Source organism: Dipodomys spectabilis, unplaced genomic scaffold (genome assembly GCF_019054845.1).
Source record: "Dipodomys spectabilis isolate Male_0828 unplaced genomic scaffold, ASM1905484v1 ptg000029l, whole genome shotgun sequence".
NCBI lineage: Eukaryota > Metazoa > Chordata > Mammalia > Rodentia > Heteromyidae > Dipodomys > Dipodomys spectabilis.
The window spans coordinates 1,595,035-1,607,564 of NW_024870706.1; the positions used below are offsets into that span (position 1 = coordinate 1,595,035).

General features: G+C 35.8%; 1 non-coding gene across 1 annotated transcript; it reads left to right on the forward strand.

The window, feature by feature from the left end:
• Positions 1–10,802: 10,802 nt before the first annotated feature.
• On the forward strand, positions 10,803–10,905 carry LOC122104632. The gene has a single exon (XR_006146971.1). It is a non-coding gene; the product is annotated as a U6 spliceosomal RNA (small nuclear RNA).
• Positions 10,906–12,530: the final 1,625 nt, after the last annotated feature.

The window sequence follows — 12,530 nt, forward strand, 5'->3', positions numbered from 1 at the left end:
GGATACAAAATCAACCCATAAAATCAGTTGCCTTCCTGTACACTGACAATGTACAAGCAGAAAGGGAGCAACCCCATTCACAATAACCTCCCCCAAAATAAAATATTTAAGAATTAACCTAACCAAAGATGTAAAAGAACTATTTAATGAAAACTATAAAAATGTGGTATATATACACAATGGAATTCTGTGCCTCCATCAGAAAGAATGACATTGCCCCATTTGTTAGGAAATGGAAAGACTTGGAAAAATTATATTAAGTAAAGTAACCCAGGCCCAAAGAAACTTAGGTCCCATGATTTCCCTTATTTGCTAAAACTAGTATATTCTGAGTCAAGCAGAAAGGTCAGATAAGTTGATGTTAGAGAAATGAACCCTAAGATAAGCATTCAAATGTATTTTTTCTTTCAGGTGATTGTTTCTAACACATTTATAAGATTAGTTCTTTGTTGCTTTGTATGTTCCTGCCCCACGGTGTAACCCCTGCTTTCACTGTATTTGATGTTGATATAATTTGTGGAGGGGAAGAGAAAAAAACAAATTATTCAAATAGGGAGACAGGTGGATCTATTGTAACAATGAGGTATACAAGTCATTATGTCGAATACAAACTTTACAACTTTGGTGGGGGGAAGAAGGATTGGGTTGTGGGGGCGGGAGGAGCATGGGAAGAGATGGGAAGGGGAAACAAAGGAGGAGTCTACAATGATTGATAAGAAATGTACTCATTATGTTGCCCATATAATTATAAACCCTCTTTACAGTATTTTCACAATAAAAAAAATAAATAAAACTATAAAAAGTTAAAGAAAGAAATTACACAAGATACTAGGAAATGGAAAGACCTCCCATGCTCTTGGATAGGCAGACTTAATATAGTGAAAATGGCAATACTGCTTTCAAGTATTTTCATTGCCTATTTTCATTATTGCCTTTGTTCTGGTTTTCTTATCAGGAACACAGGGTTACACAAAAAGATCTTCCTAAGATATAGGATCTTAGGCAGAAAAAAATAAATGTATAATTAAAGATTTTCATCTCTTAAGAGAATAAAAAGGTCAGAAGACATTTTGTTATTACTTGCATGGTTCAGATGACTTGAATGTTTTGGTTGTTAAACTAAGTGGAATACATGTAAAATGTTACAGTTGTTCCAAACGATGATACTTTTCTGCTCCAATAAGATGAAACCTCTGACAAGGTTAGAGGGCATATCGATTTTGGGGGAGAAGTCTTAATTTTAGAATGCCAAGGTAGATACCTAAACAGCACTGTCTATCACATATCTGCTAATTTTATACTATGGCCTATAAGTTTATAAAACTACACATATGAATTGAATGAGAAATGTTTGATTTACACAATTGACTCAAAAACAACTAAAACCAGAAAACACTTCTATATATTTATATAAACTAATATATCCAGTGAGGATTTAAAAATTTTTAGAATATATATTTAACATTTATGTCAAAATATTGTTTATTTGTAAATGTTTATTTTTAATTGTTGTCAGTCGTGGGACTTGAAATCTGGACCTGGACACTGCCCCTCAGCTCTTCAGCTCAAGATTAGTGCTCTACCACTTGAGCAACTAACAGTTTTCTTTTGTCTCATTTGAGGTAAGTCTCATGGACTTTCCTGCCTAGGCTAGCTTTGAACCATGATTCTCAGCTCTCAGCCACTTTAGTAGCTAGAGTTACAATCGTGAACCACTGGCGCCTAGCTACAATACAGTAGATGGAAAGAAATCATTAAAATTACACCAGAATTAAACGAATTAGAATCCAAAAATAAAAATTGTAAGAACCAAAAACCAAAGAGTTGATACTTTGAAAAATTAAAAAAATTGACAGATCCTTAGCAAATCTTATGAGAAAAAGAAGAGAACACACTCAAATAAATAAACTCAGGTATGAGAATGGAAACATCACCACAGTAACAACCAAGATTCAGAACATTATAAGAGAATACTTCTCAAAATATTATGCTAATAAGTTAGAGTGCCTGGCAGAAATAGACGTTTTCCAAGCCAATATCGAAATGCTGAAACAAACCAAGGTGAGTTAAACCATCTTAACTGGCTCATATCAATCACTGAAATAGAAACAGTAATAAGAGACCTCCCATCTCAGAAAAGCAGCTTTACAGCGGAATTCTATAAGGCCTTCATGGCAGAGCTCACACCAATACTTTTCCAACTCTTCAATGGAATTGAAATAGAAAGTTCACTACTTAACTCATTCTATGAAGCCATCATAACCCTCATCCCAATACCAGGCAGGGACTCATCAAAGAAAGAGAACTATAGACCCATTTCTTTGATGAACATTAATGCAAAACTTCTCAACAAAATTCTGCCCAATCAATTTCAAAAATTCATCCAAAAACTCATACACCACCATCAAACAAGATTCATTTCAGGGCTGCAAAGCTGGTTCAATATACACAAATCAATTAACATAATTCATCACATCAACAGGAGAAAGGATAAGAACCACATGATTATCTCAATAGATGCAGAAAAAAGCATTTGACAAGATCCAACAATCCTTTGTGATGAGGATTCTGGAAAAATTAGGAATCCAGGGAACATTCCTCAATACAATAAAGGCTGTATATGACAAACAGCCAGAATTTTACTTAATGGTGAAAAACTAAAGCCATTTCATCTTAACTCAGGAATGAGACAAGGATGTCCACTCTCTCCACTTCAATTTAGTAATAGAATGACTAGCTACAGCAATAAGAAAAGAGGCAATAAAGGGATCCAAACAGGGAAAGATTAAATAAAACTCTCCCTCTTTTCAGATGACATTAGCTTGTGTTTAATGAATCCCACGGACTCCACACCCAAATGACTCAAGCTGATTCTAAATTTTGGCAAAGTAATGGGGTATAAAATTAACCCTCAAAAATCAATGGCTTTTCTGTATGGCAGCAATGAGAAAAGTGTGTCTGAAATCAGGAAAGCAACTCCATTTGTAATAGTCCCACAATCAATAATACCTAGGAATTAACTTAACCAAAGAAGTGAAGGACCTGTATAATGAAAAATTTTAAAAACGTGGAAAAAAGAAAAATTTAAAAACGTGAAAAGGGAAATCAAACAGAAATTAGAAAGTGGAAAAACCTCTCATGTTCCTGGATTGGAAGGATTTACATCGTGATAATGGCAATAATCCCCAAGGCTATCTACTAATTCAATGTGATGCCTTTCAATGTTCCCACGGCATTCTTCAAGGAAAAAGAAGAGGCAATCCAAAAATTTACATGGAACTATTAAAGGCTCCAAATAGCAAAAACAATCCTTAACAGAAAGAACAGTGCTGGAGGAATATCAATACCAAATTTCAAACTCTACTATAAATCCATAGTAATCAAAACAGCTTGGTACGTGCACAAGAACAGACCTCAGCACCAATGGAATAGAGCTGAAAACCCAGAAAGGAACCTACAGACATATAAGCCATCTAATCTTTGATAAGGGAGTTAAAAAATTAGAATAGAGGAAAGACAGCCTCTTCAGTAAATGGTGCTGGCAAAACTGGTTAACTACTTGTAGAAAACTAAAGCTCGATCCTTATATAACACCCTGTACCAGAATCAACTCCAAATGGATCAAAGACCTCAGAGTCAAAGCAGACATTCTGAAAACATTACAGGATGGAATAGCAGAAATCATAGGTCTCTTGGTACAGGCCTAAAATTTCTTAATAGAAACCTAGAAACACAACAAATCAAAGAGAGGTTGGACAAATGGGATTGCATGAAATTGCTGAGCTTCTTCATGGCAAAGGGTATAGCTAACAAGATCAACCGAAAGACCACGCATTGGGAGATCTTCACTAGCCATACAATGGACAAGGGTCTCATATCTAAAATATACCTAGAATAGAATTGAAAACCCAGAAATGAACCCACAGACCTATAGCACTGTAATCTTCAATAAGGGAGCTAAAAACTAGAATGGAAGAAAGACACCCTCTTCAGTAAATAGTGCTGGAAAAATTGGTTAATCATTTGTAGAAAACTAAAGATGGATCCTGATATATCACCCTGCACCAGAATCATCTCCACACTGATCAGATACCTCGGAGTCAAAGCAGACACTCTGAAATCTTTAAAGGATGGAATTAGAGAAACCCTAGGTCTCTTTTCACAGGTCAATATTTTCTTAATAGAGACCTGGAAACACAACAAATCAAAGAAAGGTTGGAAAAATGGGATTGCATGGAATTGCAGAACTTCTGCATGGCTAACACATAGCTAGCAAGATCAAGGGTCTCATATCTAAAATATACCTGGAACTCAAAAAATTAAATTCCCCAACAACAAATTTTCAATGAAACAACTGGGCAATAAATAAGTGGGCTAAAGGCCCACTGAAGAGGAAAGAAGGAAGGGCAATAGATACATGAGGAAATGCTCAACCTCCCTAGTCATAAGAGAAATACAAATCAAAACAACATTGTGATATCACCTCACCCCAGTTCCAATGGCTAAATCAAGAAATATAATTGCAAAAGATGCTGGAGGGGATGTGGACAGAAGGGAACCTTACTGCATTGTTGGTAGGAGTGTAAACTTGTTCAACCACTTTCGAAATTAGTATGGAGGTTCCTCAAAGACGCCACATAGAGCTGAGCAATCCCACTTTTGGGCTTTTACCCAAATGATCACAAATAAGACCTTACTAAAGCTACCAGTACAACCATGTTTATTGCAGCATTATTTACCATGGCTAAGATATGGAACCAACACAGATGCCCCTCAGTAGATGAATGGATCAAGAAAATGTGGTATATATACACAATGGAATTCTATGCCTCCATCAGAAAGAATGACATTGCTCCATTTGTTAGGAAATGGGAAGAATTGGAAAAAATATATTAAGTAAAGCAAGACAGCCCCAAAGAAACATAGTTCTCATGGTTTCCCTTACTTGCAATCCCTAGTATATGTCTGAGAGAGCAGAAACGTTCAGATAAGTAGATGTTTGATGAAATGAACCCTAAGGTAAGGATTCAAATGTTTTTTTTTTTTCTTATTGTTTCTAACATATTTATAAGATGATTTGTTTCTTGCATTTTATGTCCCTTGCCCAAGGTATAACCCCTGCTTTCACTGTAGTTTATGTTAATATAATTTGTGGAGGCGAAAGGGAATAACAAATTGTTTATATATGGATACAGGTGGACGTGTTGCAACAATGAGATGTACAAGACTTTATATGGAAAAACGACCATTACAATTTGGCTGGGGGGCGGGAATTAAAGAGGAGAGGGACCGGGGTGGTGAGAAGGGAAGGGATGGGAAGGGGAAACAAAGGAGGTGGCAAAAATGCTTGGTAAGAAATATACTCATTTCCTTGCCATTGTAATTGAATCCTCTGTTTACAGTATTTTCACACTAAAAAATTATCTGAAAAAATTTGCATCAGTTGATAGTGCATATGATTTTATTTTTATTACAAACATAGAATGTAGTAAAAATTTTCATTGCAATTACACTGCACTAGGATGTGGGCAGATTCTAATGTAAATAATAGACTGTGCTTATGTAGAGAATTTGAGCATCCAGAATTTTAATATGCCTGTGATCATAAAACTGATACCTTACTGATATTGAGTGACAAATACAACTTCCGATAAGTACAGAAGCTTTCCTTGTATGTTTTTAATACATATTTTTATTGTAAATGTCCTGTGCAGAGTGTTTACAGTTACATATGTAAGGTAATGAGTACATTTCTTATTGAGCATTTTTACCCCCTCCTTGGTTTTTCCCCTACCATCCCTTCCCTTCACGCCTCCCAACTCTTCCCTCCAACCCCCTCCCCCGATAGAGTGTCTTGTACATCTCATTGTTGCAATGGGTCAACCTGTATCCTTTCCTTGTATCTTAAATGAAGAAATGCTGATTGATTTGTGCTGATTCTACTTGTGTAGACACACCTAAGATCACTCGCCAAGTCCAAGAGCACGTAATTCACATGCACATCATTTTTTGTCATTTTGGTATAATTGTGTTCTACACATTTATTGACAGGTTACAAATTATTCTCAAATTTTAATACATTAAAATACTTTCTTTTTGTCTTATTTTCTTGACCATGAATCAGCAAGACCTCAGTCAGCATTTCTCACATAGGACTTTTCACATGAGTTTGTTAAATGTTGACCTGAGCTCCAATCTTCTGAGGACTCACTCATCTGCTTAAGAATTGATGCTGGCTGTTGGAAAAGAACTCAAGGAAGAATGCCATTTAAAGCCTTATAACTTTATTCTGTACCAGGGTATTTTCCTGCTACTTTGGTTTTTGAGAGTGTCTACAAGAACTAGCATTCCCTGGGGAACAAGGAGACGCCATATGACGTTTACTTACTGAGATTTCCGATTGACTTGCTATCACTTGTACTGCATTTTGAAAGTCGAATGTGTCAAAACCTACCCATTTGAAGAGATAAGAGGAGATGCTGGGAAGATGGCTCAGTGGTAGAGTTCTTGCTTTGCATGCATGAGGCCTGGGTTCAATTCTTCAGCACCACATAAACAGAAAAAGCTGGAAGTGGTGCTGTGGCTCCAGTGGTAGAGCACTAGCCTTGAGATGAAGAGCTGAGGGACAGCGGCTAAGCCCAGAGTTCAAGGTCTACACTGGGGTGGATCTTGTATTGAGTACATAACAAACTGCTTCATGTATTTGGCAAGTTACCTGTCTCCAGTGTGCCGTAAGAATAGGACTATCATATAAATTAATAAATTACTTTAAAAAAAGAGATAGGAGTGGTAAAAGAATTTTTAGAGACAAATACATCTTCAACATATTTGATTCCAAACATTATGTCTAAGGCATATTCACAAGTAGTGAAACTTGTGTTGTCTGTAACTATGTGTCTTTCTCCATGTGTGCATGTGTACATGTGTGTATGTATGTATTTTTGTGTATAGTAACATGCATGTATACATATATAAGGGCATATACACACATATATGCATTTAAAAATAAATATACATATATAAATATATGTGTATATGTTTATATCAGTTGTTCAATGATTTAATCTATAGTTCCCAGCACATTGTCATTCTCACAAAGTGTACATGATAAACTGCTCTGAGGTTCCGTGCTCTATGATGGGCATCCTTTGTAATCACTTCCCCCATTACCTAGTTTTTCATCCCTGAATATATTCGGTCTACTTTCCACAGGAAAGCATTGTTTTCATTACATGTATTTACTTATAATAAAAGAAAAAGATCGTTTGTAAAAGAAAAAAGAAAACGAACTTTTAGGTCAGAGGTTAAAAGTATCCTATCCGTTTCAATGATTCCTATGAGATAAAATTTATAACAGTAGTAAAAGTGAAAAGGAATTCCTAGATCTGTTGTTTTGCCATTTAGAATAGAAATGAATAACATCACGTCACTGTTATAACTCTTAAAGAATGCAAGGGTAACTGATGGTCGCTATCATGTTCCCACAAAACCAGTGGATTCTGATGGATAATAGTAGACCAGCAGAAATTCTTTTTTTTCTTATTGTGAAAATACTGTACAGAGGGTTTATAATTACATGGGCAAGACGGTGAGTACATATCTTATCAAGCATTGTAGCCTCCTCCTTTGTTTACCCTTCCTATCTCTTCCCATCTTTCCTCCCCCCTTTCCCCCCACAAGTTGTAAAGTTCGATTTTGACATGACAACTTGTACTTCTCATTGTTGCAACAGGTCCACCTGTATTCTTATTTAAACGACTTGTTTTTCCACTTCCCCTCCACAAATTATACCGACATCAAATATAGTGAAAGCAGGGGTTATACTGTAGGGGAGGGACATATTAGGGTGAGGTGGTATGACAATGTTGTTTTGATTTGCATTTTTTTATGGCTAGGGAGGTTGAGCATTTTTTCATGTTTCTATTGGCCATCCTTCTTTCTTCTTCAGAGAAGTTTCTCTTTAAGTCATTAGCCTACTTATTTATTGGGCAGTTGTTTCTTTGTGGATTTATTGTTGGGGGATTTAATTTTTTGAGTTCCAAGTATATTTTAGATATGAGACCCTTGTCCGTTTTATGGCTAGTGAAGATCTTCTCCCAATCTGTGGGCTTTCTATTGATCTTGCTAGCTATGTCCTTTGCCATGCAGAAGCTCTGCAACTTCATGCAATCCCATTTGTCCAACCTTTCATTGATTTGTTGTGTTTCCGGGTCTCTATTCAGAAAATTTCGGCCAGAGCCAAGGAGACCTAGGGTTTCTCCTATTCCATCCTGTAATGTTTTCAGAGTGTCTGCTTTGACTCCGAGGTCTTTGATCCATTTGGAGTTGATTCTGGTGCAGGGTGATATATAAGGATCTAGCTTTAGTTTTCTACAAGTAGTTAAGCAATTTTGACAGCACCATTTACTGAAGAGGCTGTCTTTCTTCCATTCTATTTTTTTAGCTCCCTTATCAAAGATTAGATGACTATTGGCCTTTAGGTTCATTTCTGGGTTTTCAATTCTATGCCATTGGTCCTGAAGTCTGTTCTTGTGCCAGTACCAAGCTATTTTTGATTACTATGGCTTTATAGTAGAGTTTGAAATTTGGTATTGATATCCCTCCAGCAGTGTTCTTTCCATTGAGGAGCGTTTTTGTTATTTGGGGTCTTTTATTATTCCATATGAATTTTTGGATTGCCTCTTCTATTTCCTTGAAGAATGAGGTTGGAATTTTGATAGGTATCGCATTAAATTTGTAGATAGCCTTGGGAAGTATTGCCATTTTCACGATGTTAATCTTTCCAATCCAGGAGCATGGAAGTTTTTCCCATTTTCTAAGTTCTGTTTTGATTTCCTTTTTCAAGTTTTTAAAGTTTTCACCATAGAAGAGCAGCAGACATGGAGCATGAAAGAGAAAGAGAGGAAATGGGAGAGTGAAAGAGAAAGAGAAATATCACAATACTGAAAGTGTATAACAGATAAACAAGAGCAGTATGAGAATATTCATACTGCTGTCTTTCGACTCTACATATACATTTGAAGGTATTTGATGTATGATAACCCATCAAAATAAAATATAAAGTTATTTTGTTAAAAATAAAAATGTCTCAGGAGAAATTTTAAATGTAAAAACAATCTTCATGGAAGCAAACTCTGAGCTATTTCATGACTTTGAAAAGGATAAAGTGGTTGAAGTTAGTATAAATTCAGAAGTATTACAATTCACAATGATATAAAAAGGTATTCATATATTTAATAACATAACCCAAAGCAGAAAGCAAATGTTGGATAATTGATTTTTTAAAAAACATTCTGTCAGGTGCTTGGAAGGTGGCTCAGTGTTAGAGTGCTTGCCTTGCATGCATGAGGCCCTAGATTTGATTTCTCAGCACCACATAAGCAGAAAAAGATGGAAGTGGTGTTGTGGCTCAAGTGGTACCACTAGCCTTGAGCTGAGGGACAGCACGTAGGACCCAGAGTTCAAGCCCCATTACCAGCAAAATCAAAATATAAAACAAAACTAAACACAGTCTCTCACTTTTGTGGCTTCAACTCTTTAAAATCACTGCTTCAGCCTCTGGGTAAGATTTTAGGTGTGGACATTTATCAACATTCCTGATTCAGACTCTACTTGATAACTTTTTAAATAAATATTTTGTTCTTAATTTTCCTCTTCGTAAATTCACATGCACCTATAAAAAATGGTTTGGCCATCCCAGTAACCTTCTCCAAGTACTTCATAATGATGACTTACAAAAAGTTGTATTATATTACAACAAGGAAAACAATGCTACAAATAAGAAAAACCAATAATTAAATATTAATGATTAATAAAACGAAAAACAAAACAATTACCAGTGTTTTCAGTATTTGAAGGGTACTACGTATTAGATTTTACTATTTTCTCATATTCCTGTACATTTAAAACTGCCTAAGATTATGATATTCAACAAGAGTTTTATAGGCTATGAGCAGTCTTTAAAGTTACCCATTAAGATTACTATTTATGGCTCATCTCATCATTTGTATATGGCTTATATCATCATTTGTTCCTCACTAACATCTAAAATAAGGAATCCCTATATTTTTAATAGAAACTATGTAGTTAAAAGTCTTAACTCTTTATTCTGCTCCTTTACACAAAGACTTTGCAACTTCTCATTAGTAAAATTTCTATAAACTCTGAAATGTACATACTTAGTAGCATATGTCTGCTACCATAAATCTTAAATACTTTATCAAAAAGTTTTATGACCTGGGGCTGGGTAGGTGGCTCAGTGGTAGAGTGCTTGCCTTGCATGCATGAAGCCCTGGGTTCGATTCCTCAGCACCACATAAGCAAAAAGAAAAAAGTTGGAACTGGCACGTTGGTTCAAGTGGTAGAGCAGTAGCTTTGAGCTGAAGAGCTGAGGGACAGAGCCCAGTCCCAGAGTTCAGGCCCCACTCGCAGACTCCCACCCCCCAAAAAATTTATGTCCTGCCAAACAGTCCTAGTTCTGGCATATATAAGCAAATTCCCAAAATTAAATATGTTTAAAACATTAAAACTTTAAAAAAAAAAAACCTTAACACTTGCTTCAGTGTTCATTATGACAGGTGCCTTGTATAAAATAATTGAATTCCTCCTCTTACACATCTCTTGAACAACAAATATCTGGAATTATTTTGTTTTTGACATGTCAGTCTTTATTCTTAAATGTGTGCTTATGTAAGAAGTACATGGTTCTAAAATTTCATGGCAATTATTTTGAGCTTACTTTTTGTTGAATTGTCTAGTTTAAGAAAATAAATTACACTTTATATATAAAAAATGTTCTATGCTCAATTCAGCATCAAGTACTCTAACATTGGAACAATACAGAGAAGATTAGAATGGCCCCTGAGAAAGGATGACAGGCAAATTCCTGAACCATTCCATACTTTTACAACAACAGATGCTGGAGGGGATGTAGCCACAAGAGAACTGTACTACATTCTTGGTGGGAGTGTAAACTTATTCAACCCTTTGGAAAGTACGATAGAGGTTCCTCAAAAGACTCCACATAGAACTCCCCTATGACCCAGGAATCCCACTTTTGTGCATTTACCCAGATGATCACAAACAAGACCACACTAAAGCTACCAGCACAACTATGTTTACTGCAGCATTATTTACCATCGCTAAGATCTGAAACCAACCCAGATGCCCCTCAGTAGATGAATGGATCAAGAAAATGTGGTATTTATACCAATGGAATTCTATGCCTCCATCAGAAAGAATGGCATCGCCCAATTTGTTAGAAAATGGAAAGACTTGGAAAAAAATATTAAGTGATGTAAGCCAGATCCAAAGAAACATAGGCCCTATGTTTTCCTTAATTTTTAATAACTATTTTATGTCTGAGATAAGCAGAAAAGTTTAAAAGCTTTGCACATATGACCAGATTAGGCAAATCAAACCCAAGATAGGAACACACGTGTGTTTTTCTCTTGCTTGTTATTGATTCTAACGTACTTATAACAGGTGATGTGTTTTTTTTGTTTCTTTATATGTTCCTCCCCCATGCTATAACCCGTTTACACTGTATTTGAAGTTGGTGCGCCCACATCTTGTATATACGTTCCTCTAATTTGGGGAGGGAAAGGAAAAAAAACAAGATGCTTAAATAGGGATACAGGTTGACCCATTATAACAATGAGATGCACAAGACACTATGATGAAAAATGAACTTTACAATTTAGGCAGGGGAAGTGTACTTAGGGAGGGGAGTGTGCTTGTAGAGGTGGGAGGGAAGGGATGGTAGGGGAACATAAAGGAGGAGGTAACAATGCATGTTAGGAAATGTACTCATTACCTTGCTCATGTAAATGTGACCCCTGTGTACAGAATTTTACAATAGAAAACATATAACATGTTCTGAGATGGAAGAGTTTATTTCCTTTATTTTACTCATATAATATTGTTAACAAAGAAATTAATGCAAAACACTAATATGAAGGTATTTTGAATGTGTGTGTGTGTGTGCAAGAGCGTGTGTTCTCATCCAATTGCATGTATGTTGGTGTGCTCAGAGTTTGAAATCAGTGCTTCAAAGTCTTGCTAGGCCTTTCCTCTCTAGATTGGTGATCTACTATATGAGCTACATCTCCATTGCTGGCCTGTTTCTAATTCATTGAAATTTTTGAAAAATAATCCTATGAATTTATTTTTCCCTCATTGGTTTCCAACTGTTATCCACAGATCTCTAGCTTCAGTGTTGATATGGCGAATAGTTAGGTTTACAGATGTGACCAACCAGCGCAAGTCTTTTAGAATAATTTTAAAAGTAGAAGAAAGTTTACTTCACGGGGTCCTGTTTTATCATTTATTTTTAAAGCATTTTGGAGTGATTATATGCAATTTTTTTTCGTTTTTTTGGATTCTTAACACAATAAGTGAAAATATTTAAAAGTTTTAGTACTTTTTAAAAAGGAAACAGGAACTATGGGACTGAAGAAATTTTTCTCTTATAAGCTCAGCTCTGTGCATGATAACCCAATGTCACCAACACAATCTGTGTTGCAGACCAA